We start from the raw sequence: 16,760 nt of genomic DNA, 5'->3' as shown, positions 1-16,760 counted from the left end.
CAAGGTAAAAACAACAAATAACACACAAGGGAATCCCCATCAGGATAACAGCTGATCTCTCAGCAGAAACTCTACAAGCCAGAAGGGAGTGGCAGGACATACTTAAAGTGATGAAGGAGAAAAACCTGCAACCAAGATTACTCTACCCAGCAAGGATCTCATTCAGATTTGATGGAGAAATTAAAACGTTTACAGAAAAGCAAAAGCTGAGAGAGTTCAGCACCACCAAACCAGCTTTACAACAAATGCTAAAGGAACTTCTCTAGGCAAGAAACACAACAGAAGTAAAAGACCTACAATAATGAACCCAAAACAATTAAGAAAATGGGAATAGGAACATACATATCGATAATTACCTTAAATGTAAATGGACTAAATGCTCCCACCAAAAGACACAGAGTGGCTGAATGGATACAAAAACAAGACCCATCTATATGCTGTCTACAAGAGACCCACTTCAGACCTAGAGACACATACAGACTGAAAGCAAGGGGATGGAACAAGATATTCCGTGCAAATGGAAACCAAAAGAAAGCTGGAGTAGCAATTCTCATATCAGACAAAATAGACTTTAAAATAAGGACTACTAGAAGAGACAAAGAAGGACACTACATAATGATCAAGGGATCGATCCAAGAAGAAGATATAACAATTGTAAATATTTATGCACCCAACATAGGAGCACCTCAATACATAAGGCAAATACTAACAGCCATAAAAGGAGAAATCGACAGTAACACAATCATAGTAGGGGACTTTAACACCCCACTTTCACCAATGGACAGATCATCCAAAATGAAAATAAATAAGGAAACACAAGCTTTAAATGATACATTAAACAAGATGGACTTAATTGATATTTATAGGACATTCCATCCAAAAACAACAGAATACACATTTTTCTCAAGTGCTCATGGAACATTCTCCAGGATAGATCATATCTTGGGTCACAAATCAAGCCTTGGTAAATTTAAGAAAATTGAAATTGTATCAAGTATCTTTTCCGACCACAATGCTATGAGACTAGATATCAATTACAGGAAAAGAGCTGTAAAAAATACAAACACATGGAGGCTAAACAATACACTACTTAATAATGAAGTGATCACTGAAGAAATCAAAGAGGAAATTAAAAAATACCTAGAAACAAATGACAATGGAGACACGACGACCCAAAACCTATGGGATGCAGCAAAAGCAGTTCTAAGAGGGAAGTTTATAGCAATACAATCCCACCTTAAGAAACAGGAAACATCTCGAATAAACAACCTAACCTTGCACCTAAAGCAATTAGAGAAAGAAGAACAAAAACATCCCAAAGTTAGCAGAAGGAAAGAAATCATAAAAATCAGATCAGAAATAAATGAAAAAGAAATGAAGGAAACGATAGCAAAGATCAATAAAACTAAAAGCTGGTTCTTTGAGAAGATAAACAAAATTGATAAACCATTAGCCAGACTCATCAAGAAAAAAAGGGAGAAGACTCAAATCAATAGAATTAGAAATGAAAAAGGAGAAGTAACAACTGACACTACAGAAATACAAAAGATCATGAGAGATTACTATAAGCAACTCTATGCCAATAAAATGGACAACCTGGAAGAAATGGACAAATTCTTAGAAATGCACAACCTGCCGAGACTGAATCAGGAAGAAATAGAAAATATGAACAGACCAATCACAAGCACTGAAATTGAAACTGTGATAAAAAATCTTCCAACAAACAAAAGCCCAGGACCAGATGGCTTCACAGGCGAATTCTATCAAGCATTTAGAGAAGAGCTAACACCTATCCTTCTGAAACTCTTCCAAAATATAGCAGAGGGAGGAACACTCCCAAACTCATTCTACGAGGCCACCATCACCTTGATACCAAAACCAGGCAAGGATGTCACAAAGAAAGAAAACTACAGGCCAATATCACTGATGAACATAGATGCAAAAATCCTCAACAAAATACTAGCAAACAGAATCCAACAGCACATTAAAAGGATCATACACCATGATCAAGTGGGGTTTATTCCAGGAATGCAAGGATTCTTCAATATACGCAAATCAATCAACGTGATACACCATATTAACAAATTGAAGGAGAAAAACCATATGATCATCTCAATAGATGCAGAGAAAGCTTTCGACAAAATTCAACACCCATTTATGATAAAAACCCTCCAGAAAGTAGGCATAGAGGGAACTTTCCTCAACATAATAAAGGCCATATATGACAAACCCACAGCCAGCATCGTCCTCAATGGTGAAAAACTGAAACCATTTCCACTAAGATCAGGAACAAGACAAGGTTGCCCACTCTCACCACTCTTATTCAACCTAGTTTTGGAAGTTTTAGCCACAGCAATCAGAGAAGAAAAGGAAATAAAAGGAATCCAAATTGGAAAAGAAGAAGTAAAGCTGTCACTGTTTGCAGATGACATGATACTATACATAGAGAATCCTAAAGATGCTACCAGAAAACTACTAGAGTTAATCAATGAATTTGGTAAAGTTGCAGGATACAAAATTAATGCACAGAAATCTCTGGCATTCCTATATACTGATGATGAAAAATCTGAAAGTGAAATCAAGGAAACACTCCCATTTACCATTGCAACAAAAAGAATAAAATATCTAGGAATAAACCTACCTAAGGAGACAAAAGACCTGTATGCAGAAAATTATAAGACACTGATGAAAGAAATTAAAGATGATACAAATAGATGGAGAGATGTACCATGTTCTTGGATTGGAAGAATCAACATTGTGAAAATGACTCTACTACCCAAAGCAATCTACAGGTTCAATGCAATCCCTATCAAACTACCACTGGCATTTTTCACAGAACTAGAACAAAAAATTTCACAATTTGTATGGAAACACAAAAGACCCCGAATAGCCAAAGCAATCTTGAGAACGAAAAATGGAGCTGGAGGAATCAGGCTCCCTGACTTCAGACTATACTACAAAGCTACAGTAATCAAGACAGTATGGTACTGGCACAAAAACAGAAAGATAGATCAATGGAACAGGATAGAAAGCCCAGAGTTAAACCCACGGACATATGGTCACCTTATCTTTGATAAAGGAGGCAGGAATGTACAGTGGAGAAAGGACAGTCTCTTCAATAAGTGGTGCTGGGAAAACTGGATAGGGACATGTAAAAGTATGAGATTAGATCACTCCCTAACACCATACACAAAAATAAGCTCAAAATGGATTAAAGACCTAAATGTAAGGCCAGACACTATCAAACTCTTAGAGGAAAACATAGGCAGAACACTCTATGACATAAATCACAGCAAGATCCTTTTTGACCCACCTCCTAGAGAAATGGAAATAAAGACAAAAATAAACACATGGGACCTAATGAAACTTAAAAGCTTTTGCACAGCAAAGGAAACCATAAACAAGACCAAAAGACAACCCTCAGAATGGGAGAAAATATTTGCAAATGAAGCAACTGACAAAGGATTAATCTCCAAAATTTATAAGCAGCTCATGCAGCTCAATAACAAAAAAACAAACAACCCAATCCAAAAATGGGCAGAAGACCTAAATAGACATTTCTCCACAGAAGATATACAGACTGCCAACAAACACATGAAAGGATGCTCAACATCTTTACTCATTAGAGAAATGCAAATCAAAACTACAATGAGATATCATCTCACACCAGTCAGAATGGCCATCATCAAAAAATCTAGAAACAATAAATGCTGGAGAGGGTGTGGAAAAAAGGGAACACTCTTGCACTGCTGGTGGGAATGTGAATTGGTACAGCCGCTATGGAGAACGGTATGGAGGTTCCTTAAAAAACTACAAATAGAACTACCATATGACCCAGCAATCCCACTACTGGGCATATACCCTGAGAAAACCATAATTCAAAAAGAGACATGTACCAAAATGTTCATAGCAGCCCTATTTACAATAGCCCGGAGATGGAAACAACCTAAGTGTCCATCATCGGATGAATGGATAAAGAAGATGTGGCACATATATACAATGGAGTATTACTCAGCCATAAAAAGAAATGAAATTGAGCTATTTGTAATGAGGTGGATAGACCTAGAGTCTGTCATACAGAGTGAAGTAAGTCAGAAAGAGAAAGACAAATACTGTATGCTAACACATATATATGGAATTTAAGAAAAAAAAATTTCATGAAGAACATAGGGGTAAGACAGGAATAAAGACACAGACCTACTAGAGAATGGACTTGAGGATATGGGGAGGGGGAAGGGTAAGCTGTGACAAAGTGAAAGAGCGGCATGGACATATATACACTACCAAACGTGAGGTAGATAGCTAGTGGGAAGCAGCCGCATAGCACAGGGAGATCAGCTCGGTACTTTGTGACCGCCTGGAGGGGTGGGATAGGGAGGGTGGGAGGGAGACGCAAAAGGGAGGGGATATGGAAACATATGTATATGTATAACTGATTACATTTGTTATAAAGCAAAAAAATAAAATAAGTTAAAAAAAAATACTATATATATCCAGGAGAAATAATGTCTGTCTCATGTTAATCTTAGAATAATTAAACTTTTGATTTTCCTAACCATAGAAGGATGTGACCACCTTTTAAAAACCACTTTAAAAAAAATCATACTAAACCAGCTACCTGTATGCCAGTATCCTGAACTATCCAGCTTTTATCAAACGTACCATGTAAAAATATGAATTACAGAAACCATGGCCATCATACATGACTCATTTCTGGAGCCTCTATCCTACTACATTGAACTGGGGCAATAATGAGCTACATTACAGTACAGACATTTGAGTTTTGAGCAAAATCATTCACCTTTTTTACAGCAACATTCATGGTAGGAAGACACAAACTCTGGAGTGAAATACAGATTTTGTATTCAAAAGCCAAGTGCTCTTTGATAAACCCAATCCTTTAGCCTCGATTTTCTCATTCATAAATTGGGGAAAATTTATTATAGTGAGAGATTGCCCTAAACTGCAAATTATACTCTCTTCACTTCTCCAGCCAATTTTTAGGCCACGTTTGAGATCCCTTTCTATTGTTTTCTTTCCTTCTCTTACTGGTATATCATAATGCATGACACATCACATACACACACCCAACAGGCATTCTTTATCCCTTTCCCTTCACCTTTAACTGAATATGTTCTTTCATCCATTTTCTCTTCACCAGGTGTTATGTCCTGACTTTCATTTAGTGGATTCTCTTGTTTGGGTTGCTTATCACCGGGCTGCTGGAACTATGGGTGTGTGTGTGCAAATGAAAAGTTTTGTTACTAATACACGTCAACAATATAAATATACAAAATACAAAGGCACATTTCATCATAAATAAATCTAAAGACATTTTTCCAATACTATTCAGTACACTTTTTTTTTTTTTCTGGAGCCGAGAAAGTTGTACTGCAAGTCCATGCAAGGAGACGAGGTGGCTCATGCCCTAAAAAGCCTCGAGCTCCCAGCATACTTATTCTTAGTAAAGTTACTCTTCCCACAGAGAGGCTACTCCAGGAAAACAGTTACCCACAAGGACTTTGGAAGCTATTTTCATCTATGTCGGGATGGCTGTGTGCAATCTGTTAATAAGCATGAGAAGGGAGTCATCAGTCAAATTCCCCAGGAACGTAACAGCATTCATCCAGGCAACACCAGAATATAGTCCTCCTGGATCAAAGTTCCTTATCACATGGAAGACCTTTATCACTGTATCTATATTGGTTCAACAACATTTTCTCAAAATCTAATTTCTACTAATAAAAATCATCAAATGTTAAAACACTTACAACCACAGGCCCAACTGCCCTGGGATAGCCTTGACCATCACCTCTTTCTTGAGGTCTGTATGTTGACTTTCTTCTCCAACCCATCTTTCCCACTGAAAACAGAACATTGTCATTTGGAAAATGCACTTAAGAGGATAATTATATTTCAACACTTCCGTGGCCAAATGGTGATGTATACTATTTTTGTAATATTGAACACATTTTCAAAATAAGTCTCAAGGTAATTTAATTGTGTGCGCTTTCCAATCACACCAAATCTGGCAACTTGCAAAAGCAACTGTTTATGTCATGGCCAAGCTGACAGAAAAATCACCTTAAAACACATGGTAGGGACTTCCCTGGTGGCACAGTGGTTGGGAGTCCGCCTGCCAATGCAGAGGACACGTCTTCGAGCCCTGGTACGGGAAGATCCCACATGCCGCAGAGCAACTAAGCCCGTGTGCCACAACTCTTGAGCCTGTGCTCTAGGGCCCGCGAGCCACAACTACTGAAGCCCGCGCACCTACAGCCCGTGCTCCACCACAAGAGAAGCCACCGCAATGAGAAGCCCGCGCACTGCAACGATGAGTAGCGCCCGCTCGCCCAAACTAGAGAAAGCCTGGTGTGCAATGAAGTCCCAATGCAGCCAAAAAATAAATAAATAAATGTTAAAAAACAAAACAAAACAAAAAAAAAAACGCATGGTAGGGCTTCCCTAGTGGCGCAGTGGTTGAGGGTCCGCCTGCCGATGCAGGGGGATACGGGTTTGTGCCCTGGTCCGGAAGAATCGCACGGGCCAAGGAGCAGCTGGGCCCGTGAGCCATGGCCGCTGAGGCTGCGCGTCTAGAGCCTGTGCTCCGCAGCGGGAGAGGCCACGGTTGTGAGAGGCCCGCGTACCGCAAAAAAAAATAAAATAAAATAACCAAAATAACAGTAAAATTTATGAAGAACAGTCAAATATACAATGAGAATAAAGGAAATGGGGTAGAAAGAAATGAAAGTGCATTTTTGCCAGTCATATTCTACAAACCTTTAACAGTGGCCTGAGTTATGTAAATGTTTTGCTTCAAAATACTATATATATCCAGGAGAAATAATGTCTGTCTCATGTTAATCTTAGAATAATTAAACTTTTGGTTTTCCTAACCATAGAAGGATGTGACCACCTTTTCAAAACCACTTTAAAAAAAATCATACTAAACCAGCTACCTGTATGCCAGTATCCTGAACTATCCAGCTTTTATCAAACGTACCATGTAAAAATATGAATTACAGAAACCATGGCCATCATACATGACTCATTTCTGGAGCCTCTATCCTACTACATTGAACTGGGGCAATAATGAGCTACATTACAGTAAAGACATTTGAGTTTTGAGCAAAATCATTCACCTTTTTTACAGCAACATTCATGGTAGGAAGACACAAACTCTGGAGTGAAATACAGATTTTGTATTCAAAAGCCAAGTGCTCTTTGAAAAACCCAATCCTTTAGCCTCGATTTTCTCATTCATAAATTGGGGAAAATTTATTATAGTGAGAGATTGCCCTAAACTGCAAATTATACTCTCTTCACTTCTCCAGCCAATTTTCAGGCCACGTTTGAGATCCCTTTCTATTGTTTTCTTTCCTTCTCTTACTGGTATATCATAATGCATGACACATCACATACACACACCCAACAGGCATTCTTTATCCCTTTCCCTTCACCTTTAACTGAATATGTTCTTTCATCCATTTTCTCTTCACCAGGTGTTATGTCCTGACTTTCATTTAGTGGATTCTCTTGTTTGGGTTGCTTATCACCGGGCTGCTGGAACTATGGGTGTGTGTGTGCAAATGAAAAGTTTTGTTACTAATACACGTCAACAATATAAATATACAAAATACAAAGGCACATTTCATCATAAATAAATCTAAAGACATTTTTCCAATACTATTCAGTACACTTTTTTTTTTTTCTGGAGCCGAGAAAGTTGTACTGCAAGTCCATGCAAGGAGACGAGGTGGCTCATGCCCTAAAAAGCCTCGAGCTCCCAGCATACTTATTCTTAGTAAAGTTACTCTTCCCACAGAGAGGCTACTCCAGGAAAACCGTTACCCACAAGGACTTTGGAAGCTATTTTCATCTATGTCGGGATGGCTGTGTGCAATCTGTTAATAAGCATGAGAAGGGAGTCATCAGTCAAATTCCCCAGGAACGTAACAGCATTCATCCAGGCAACACCAGAATATAGTCCTCCTGGATCAAAGTTCCTTATCACATGGAAGACCTTTATCACTGTATCTATATTGGTGCAACAACATTTTCACAAAATCTAATTTCTACTAATAAAAATCATCAAATGTTAAAACACTTACAACCACAGGCCCAACTGCCCTGGGATAGCCTTGACCATCACCTCTTTCTTGAGGTCTGTATGTTGACTTTCTTCTCCAACCCATCTTTCCCACTGAAAACAGAACATTGTCATTTGGAAAATGCACTTAAGAGGATAATTATATTTCAACACTTCCGTGGCCAAATGGTGATGTATACTATTTTTGTAATATTGAACACATTTTCAAAATAAGTCTCAAGGTAATTTAATTGTGTGCGCTTTCCAATCACACCAAATCTGGCAACTTGCAAAAGCAACTGTTTATGTCATGGCCAAGCTGACAGAAAAATCACCTTAAAACACATGGTAGGGACTTCCCTGGTGGCACAGTGGTTGGGAGTCCGCCTGCCAATGCAGAGGACACGTCTTCGAGCCCTGGTACGGGAAGATCCCACATGCCGCAGAGCAACTAAGCCCGTGTGCCACAACTCTTGAGCCTGTGCTCTAGGGCCCGCGAGCCACAACTACTGAAGCCCGCGCGCCTACAGCCCGTGCTCCACCACAAGAGAAGCCACCGCAATGAGAAGCCCGCGCACTGCAACGATGAGTAGCGCCCGCTCGCCCAAACTAGAGAAAGCCTGGTGTGCAATGAAGTCCCAATGCAGCCAAAAAATAAATAAATAAATGTTAAAAAACAAAACAAAACAAAAAAAAAAACGCATGGTAGGGCTTCCCTAGTGGCGCAGTGGTTGAGGGTCCGCCTGCCGATGCAGGGGGATACGGGTTTGTGCCCTGGTCCGGAAGAATCGCACGGGCCAAGGAGCAGCTGGGCCCGTGAGCCATGGCCGCTGAGGCTGCGCGTCTAGAGCCTGTGCTCCGCAGCGGGAGAGGCCACGGTTGTGAGAGGCCCGCGTACCGCAAAAAAAAATAAAATAAAATAACCAAAATAACAGTAAAATTTATGAAGAACAGTCAAATATACAATGAGAATAAAGGAAATGGGGTAGAAAGAAATGAAAGTGCATTTTTGCCAGTCATATTCTACAAACCTTTAACAGTGGCCTGAGTTATGTAAATGTTTTGCTTCAAAATACTATATATATCCAGGAGAAATAATGTCTGTCTCATGTTAATCTTAGAATAATTAAACTTTTGATTTTCCTAACCATAGAAGGATGTGACCACCTTTTCAAAACCACTTTAAAAAAAATCATACTAAACCAGCTACCTGTATGCCAGTATCCTGAACTATCCAGCTTTTATCAAACGTACCATGTAAAAATATGAATTACAGAAACCATGGCCATCATACATGACTCATTTCTGGAGCCTCTATCCTACTACATTGAACTGGGGCAATAATGAGCTACATTACAGTACAGACATTTGAGTTTTGAGCAAAATCATTCACCTTTTTTACAGCAACATTCATGGTAGGAAGACACAAACTCTGGAGTGAAATACAGATTTTGTATTCAAAAGCCAAGTGCTCTTTTTTTTTTTTTTTTTTTTTTCTTTCTTTTTGCGGTATGCGGGCCTCTCACTGTTGTGGCCTCTCCCGTTGCAGAGCACAGGCTCCGGATGCGCAGGCCCAGCGGCCATGGCTCACGGGCCCAGCCGCTCCGCGCCATATGGGATCCTCCCAGACCGGGGCACGAACCCGTATCCCCTGCATCGGCAGGCGGACTCTCAACCACTGCGCCACCAGGGAGGCCCCCGAAGTGCTCTTTGATAAACCCAATCCTTTAGCCTCGATTTTCTCATTCATAAATTGGGGAAAATTTATTATAGTGAGAGATTGCCCTAAACTGCAAATTATACTCTCTTCACTTCTCCAGCCAATTTTCAGGCCACGTTTGAGATCCCTTTCTATTGTTTTCTTTCCTTCTCTTACTGGTATATCATAATGCATGACACATCACATACACACACCCAACAGGCATTCTTTATCCCTTTCCCTTCACCTTTAACTGAATATGTTCTTTCATCCATTTTCTCTTCACCAGGTGTTATGTCCTGACTTTCATTTAGTGGATTCTCTTGTTTGGGTTGCTTATCACCGGGCTGCTGGAACTATGGGTGTGTGTGTGCAAATGAAAAGTTTTGTTACTAATACACGTCAACAATATAAATATACAAAATACAAAGGCACATTTCATCATAAATAAATCTAAAGACATTTTTCCAATACTATTCAGTACACTTTTTTTTTTTCTGGAGCCGAGAAAGTTGTACTGCAAGTCCATGCAAGGAGACGAGGTGGCTCATGCCCTAAAAAGCCTCGAGCTCCCAGCATACTTATTCTTAGTAAAGTTACTCTTCCCACAGAGAGGCTACTCCAGGAAAACAGTTAACCACAAGGACTTTGGAAGCTATTTTCATCTATGTCGGGATGGCTGTGTGCAATCTGTTAATAAGCATGAGAAGGGAGTCATCAGTCAAATTCCCCAGGAACGTAACAGCATTCATCCAGGCAACACCAGAATATAGTCCTCCTGGATCAAAGTTCCTTATCACATGGAAGACCTTTATCACTGTATCTATATTGGTTCAACAACATTTTCACAAAATCTAATTTCTACTAATAAAAATCATCAAATGTTAAAACACTTACAACCACAGGCCCAACTGCCCTGGGATAGCCTTGACCATCACCTCTTTCTTGAGGTCTGTATGTTGACTTTCTTCTCCAACCCATCTTTCCCGCTGAAAACAGAACATTGTCATTTGGAAAATGCACTTAAGAGGATAATTATATTTCAACACTTCCGTGGCCAAATGGTGATGTATACTATTTTTGTAATATTGAACACATTTTCAAAATAAGTCTCAAGGTAATTTAATTGTGTGCGCTTTCCAATCACACCAAATCTGGCAACTTGCAAAAGCAACTGTTTATGCCATGGCCACGCTGACAGAAAAATCACCTTAAAACACATGGTAGGGACTTCCCTGGTGGCACAGTGGTTCGGAGTCCGCCTGCCTATGCAGAGGATACGGGTTCAAGCCCTGGTCCGAGAAGATCCCACATGCCGCAGAGCACCTAAGCCCGTGCGCCACAACTCCTGAGCCTGCGCTCTAGGGCCCGCGAGCCACAACTACTGAAACGCGTGCGCCTAGAGCCCTTGCTTCGCAGCAAGAGAAGCCACCGCAATGAGAAGCCTGCACACCGCAATGAAGAGTAGCGCCCGCTGGCTGCAACTAGAGAAAGCCTGGTGGGTCAATGAAGTCTCAACGCAGCCAAAAAATAAATAAATAAATGTTAAAAAAAATACAAAAAACACATGGTAGGGCTTCCCTAGTGGCGCAGTGGTTGAGGGTCCGCCTGCCGATGCAGGGGACGCGGGTTCGTGCCCCGGTCTGGAAGGATCGCACGTGCCGCGGAGCAGCTGGGCCCATGAGCCATGGCCACTGAGGCTGCGCATCTAGAGCCTGTGCTCCACAGCGGGAGAGGCCACGGCGGTGAGAGGCCCGCGTACCGCAAAATAAAAATTAAATGAAATAACCAAAATAACAGTAATATTTATGAAGAACAGTCAAATATACAATGAGAATAAAGGAAATGGGGTAGAAAGAAATGAAACGGCATTATTGCCAGTCATATTGTACAAACCTTTAATAGTGGCCTGAGTTATGTAAATGTTTTGCTTCAAAATACTATATATATCCAGGAGGAATAATGTCTGTCGCATGTTAGTCTTAGAATAATTAACCTTTAGATTTTCCTAACCATAGAAGGATTTAACAACCTGTTATTAACCACTTTAAAAAATCATACTAAACCAGCTACCTGTATGCCAGTATCCTGAACTATCCAGCTTTTATCAAACGTACCATGTAAAAATATGAATTACAGAAACAATGGCCATCATACATGACTCATTTCTGGAGCCTCTATCCTACTACATTGAACTGGGGCAATAATGAGCTACATTACAGTACAGACATTTGAGTTTTGAGCAAAATCATTCACCTTTTTTACAGCAACATTCATGGTAGGAAGACACAAACTCTGGAGTGAAATACAGATTTTGTATTCAAAAGCCAAGTGCTCTTTGATAAACCCAATCCTTTAGCCTCAATTTTCTCATTCATAAATTGGGGAAAATTTATTATAGTGAGAGATTGCCCTAAACTGCAAATTATACTCTCTTCACTTCTCCAGCCTATTTTCAGGCCACATTTGAGATCCCTTTCTATTGTTTTCTTTCCTTCTCTTACTGGTATATCATAATGCATGACACATCACATACACACACACACATACACACACGCAACAGGCATTCTTCTTCCCTTTCCCTTCACCTTTAACTGAATATGCTCCTTCATCCATTTTCTCTTCACCAGGTGTTATGTCCTGACTTTCAGTTAGTGGCTTCTCTTGTTCGGGTTGCTTATCCCCGGGCTGCTGGAACTATGGGTGTGTGTGTACAAATGAAAAGTTTTGTTACTAATACACGTCAACAATATAAATATACAAAATACAAAGATACATTTCATCATAAATAAATCTAAAGACATTTTTCCAATACTATTCAGTACACTTTTTTTTTTTCTGGAGCCGAGAAAGTTGTACTGCAAGTCCATGCAAGGAGACGAGGTGGCTCATGCCCTAAAAAGCCTCGAGCTCCCAGCATACTTATTCTTAGTAAAGTTACTCTTCCCACAGAGAGGCTACTCCAGGAAAACAGTTACCCACAAGGACTTTGGAAGCTATTTTCATCTATGTCGGGATGGCTGTGTGCAATCTGTTAATAAGCATGAGAAGGGAGTCATCAGTCAAATTCCCCAGGAACGTAACAGCATTCATCCAGGCAACACCAGAATATAGTCCACCTGGATCAAAGTTCCTTATCACATGGAAGACCTTTATCACTGTATCTATATTGGTTCAACAACATTTTCACAAAAACTAATTTCTACTAATAAAAATCATCAAATGTTAAAACACTTACAACCACAGGCCCAACTGCCCTGGGATAGCCTTGACCATCACCTCCTTCTTTAGGTCTGTATGTTGACTTTATTCTCCGACCCATATTTCCCGCTGAAAACAGAACATTGTCATTTGGAAAATGCACTTAAGCGGATAATTATATTTCAACACTTCCGTGGCCAAATGGTGATGTATACTATTTTTGTAATATTGAACACATTTTCAAAATAAGTCTCAAGGTAATTTAATTGTGTGTGCTTTCCAATCACACCAAATCTGGCAACTTGCAAAAGCAACTGTTTATGTCATGGCCACGCTGACAGAAAAATCACCTTAAAACACATGGTAGGGACTTCCCTGGTGGCACAGTGGTTCGGAGTCCGCCTGCCTATGCAGAGGATACGGGTTCAAGCCCTGGTCCGAGAAGATCCCACATGCCGCAGAGCACCTAAGCCCGTGCGCCACAACTCCTGAGCCTGCGCTCTAGGGCCCGCGAGCCACAACTACTGAAACGCGTGCGCCTAGAGCCCTTGCTTCGCAGCAAGAGAAGCCACCGCAATGAGAAGCCTGCACACCGCAATGAAGAGTAGCGCCCGCTGGCTGCAACTAGAGAAAGCCTGGTGGGTCAATGAAGTCTCAACGCAGCCAAAAAAAAAATCAATAAATGTTTAAAAAAATACAAAAAACATATGGTAGGGCTTCCCTAGTGGCGCAGTGGTTGAGGGTCCGCCTGCCGATGCAGGGGACGCGGGTTCATGCCCCGGTCTGGAAGGATCGCACGAGCCGCGGAGCAGCTGGGCCCGTGAGCCATGGCCACTGAGGCTGCGCATCTAGAGCCTGTGCTCCACAGCGGGAGAGGCCACGGCGGTGAGAGGCCCGTGTACCGCAAAATAAAAATTAAATGAAATAACCAAAATAACAGTAATATTTATGAAGAACAGTCAAATATACAATGAGAATAAAGGAAATGGGGTAGAAAGAAATGAAACGGCATTATTGCCAGTCATATTGTACAAACCTTTAATAGTGGCCTGAGTTATGTAAATGTTTTGCTTCAAAATACTATATATATCCAGGAGAAATAATGTCTGTCGCATGTTAGTCTTAGAATAATTAACCTTTAGATTTTCCTAACCATAGAAGGATTTAACAACCTTTTATTAACCACTTTAAAAAATCATACTAAACCAGCTACCTGTATGCCAGTATCCTGAACTATCCAGCTTTTATCAAACGTACCATGTAAAAATATGAATTACAGAAACCATGGCCATCATACATGACTCATTTCTGGAGCCTCTATCCTACTACATTGAACTGGGGCAATAATGAGCTACATTACAGTACAGACATTTGAGTTTTGAGCAAAATCATTCACCTTTTTTACAGCAACATTCATGGTAGGAAGACACAAACTCTGGAGTGAAATACAGATTTTATATTCAAAAGCCAAGTGCTCTTTGATAAACCCAATCCTTTAGCCTCGATTTTCTCATTCATAAATTGGGGAAAATTTATTATAGTGAGAGATTGCCCTAAACGGCAAATTATACTCTCTTCACTTCTCCAGCCTATTTTCAGGCCACGTTTGGGATCCCTTTCTATTGTTTTCTTTCCTTCTCTTACTGGTATATCATAATGCATGACACATCACATACACACACCCAACAGGCATTCTTCTTCCCTTTCCCTTCACCTTTAACTGAATATGCTCCTTCATCCATTTTCTCTTCACCAGGTGTTATGTCCTGACTTTCACTTAGTGGATTCTCTTGTTTGGGTTGCTTACCACCGGGCTGCTGGAACTATGGGTGTGTGTGTACAAATGAAAAGTTTTGTTACTAATACACGTCAACAATATAAATATACAAAATACAAAGATACATTTCATCATAAATAAACCTAAAGACATTTTTCCAATACTTTTCAGTACTGTTTTTTTTCTGGAGCAGAGAAAGTTGTACTGCAAGTCCATGCAAGGAGACGAGGTGGCTCATGCCCTAAAAAGCCTCGAGCTCCCAGCATACTTAATTCTTAGTAAAGTTACTCTTCCCACAGAGAGGCTACTCCAGGAAAACAGTTACCCACAAGGACTTTGGAAGCTATTTTCATCTATGTTGGGATGGCTGTGTGCAATCTGTTAATAAGCATGAGAAGGAAGTCATCAGTCAAGTTCCCCAGGAATGTAACAGCATTCATCCAGGCAACACCAGAATGTAGTCCTCCTGGATCAATGTTCCTTATCACATGGAAGACCTTTATCACTGTATCTATATTGGTTCAACAACATTTTCACAAAAACTAATTTCTACTAATAAAAATCATCAAATGTTAAAACACTTACAACCACAGGCCCAACTGCCCTGGGATAGCCTTGACCATCACCTCTTTCTTGAGGTCTGTATGTTGACTTTCTTCTCCAACCCATCTTTCCCGCTGAAAACAGAACATTGTCATTTGGAAAATGCACTTAAGAGGGTAATTATATTTCAACACTTCCGTGGCCAAATGGTGATGTATACTATTTTTGTAATATTGAACACATTTTCAAAATAAGTCTCAAGGTAATTTAATTGTGTGCGCTTTCCAATCACACCAAATCTGGCAACTTGCAAAAGCAACTGTTTATGTCATGGCCACGCTGACAGAAAAATCACCTTAAAACACATGGTAGGGACTTCCCTGGTGGCACAGTGGTTCGGAGTCCGCCTGCCTATGCAGAGGACATGGGTTCGAGCCCTGGTCCGGGAAGATCCCACATGCCGCAGAGCAACTAAGCCCGTGTGCCACAACTCTTGAGCCTGTGCTCTAGGGCCCGCGAGCCACAACTACTGAAGCCCGCGCGCCTAAAGCCCGTGCTCCACCACAAGAGAAGCCACCGCAATGAGAAGCCCGCGCACTGCAACGATGAGTAGCGCCCGCTCGCCCAAACTAGAGAAAGCCTGGTGGTGCAATGAAGTCCCAATGCAGCCAAAAAATAAATAAATAAATGTTAAACAAAACAAAACAAAAAAAAATGCATGGTAGGGCTTCCCTAGTGGCGCAGTGGTTGAGGGTCCGCCTACCGATCCAGGGGACGCAGGTTCGTGCCCCGGTCCAGAAGGATCGCACATGCCGCGGAGCAGCTGAGCCCGTGAGCCATGGCCGCGGAGGCTGCGCGTCCAGAGCCTGTGCTCCACAGAGGGAGAGGCCGTGGCGGTGAGAGGCCCACACACCGCAAAATAAAAATTAAATGAAATAACCAAAATAACAGTAATATTTATGAAGAACAGTCAAATATACAATGAGAATAAAGGGAATGGGGTAGAAAGAAATGAAAGGGCATTATTGCCAGTCATATTCTACAAACCTTTAACAGTGGCCTGAGTTATGTAAAGGTTTTGCTTCAAAATACTATATATATCCAGGAGAAATAATGTCTGTCTCATGTTAATCTTAGAATAATTAACCATTTGATTTTCCTAACCATAGGAGGATTTACCCACCTTTTAAAAACCACTTTAAAAAAATCATACTAAACCAGCTACCTGTTTGCCAGTATCCTGAACTATCCAGCTCTTATCAAACGTACCATGTAAAAATATGAATTACAGAAACCATGGCCATCATACATGACTCATTTCTGGAGCCTCTATCCTACTACATTGAACTGGGGCAATAATGAGCTACATTACAGTACAGACATTTGAGTTTTGAGCAAAATCATTCACCTTTTTTACAGCAACATTCATGGTAGGAAGTCACAAACTCTGG

The sequence above is a fragment of the Mesoplodon mirus genome (genome assembly GCF_964341445.2).
Source record: "Mesoplodon mirus genome assembly, chromosome: X".
Lineage (NCBI taxonomy): Eukaryota > Metazoa > Chordata > Mammalia > Artiodactyla > Ziphiidae > Mesoplodon > Mesoplodon mirus.
This window is presented reverse-complemented; position numbering follows the sequence as displayed.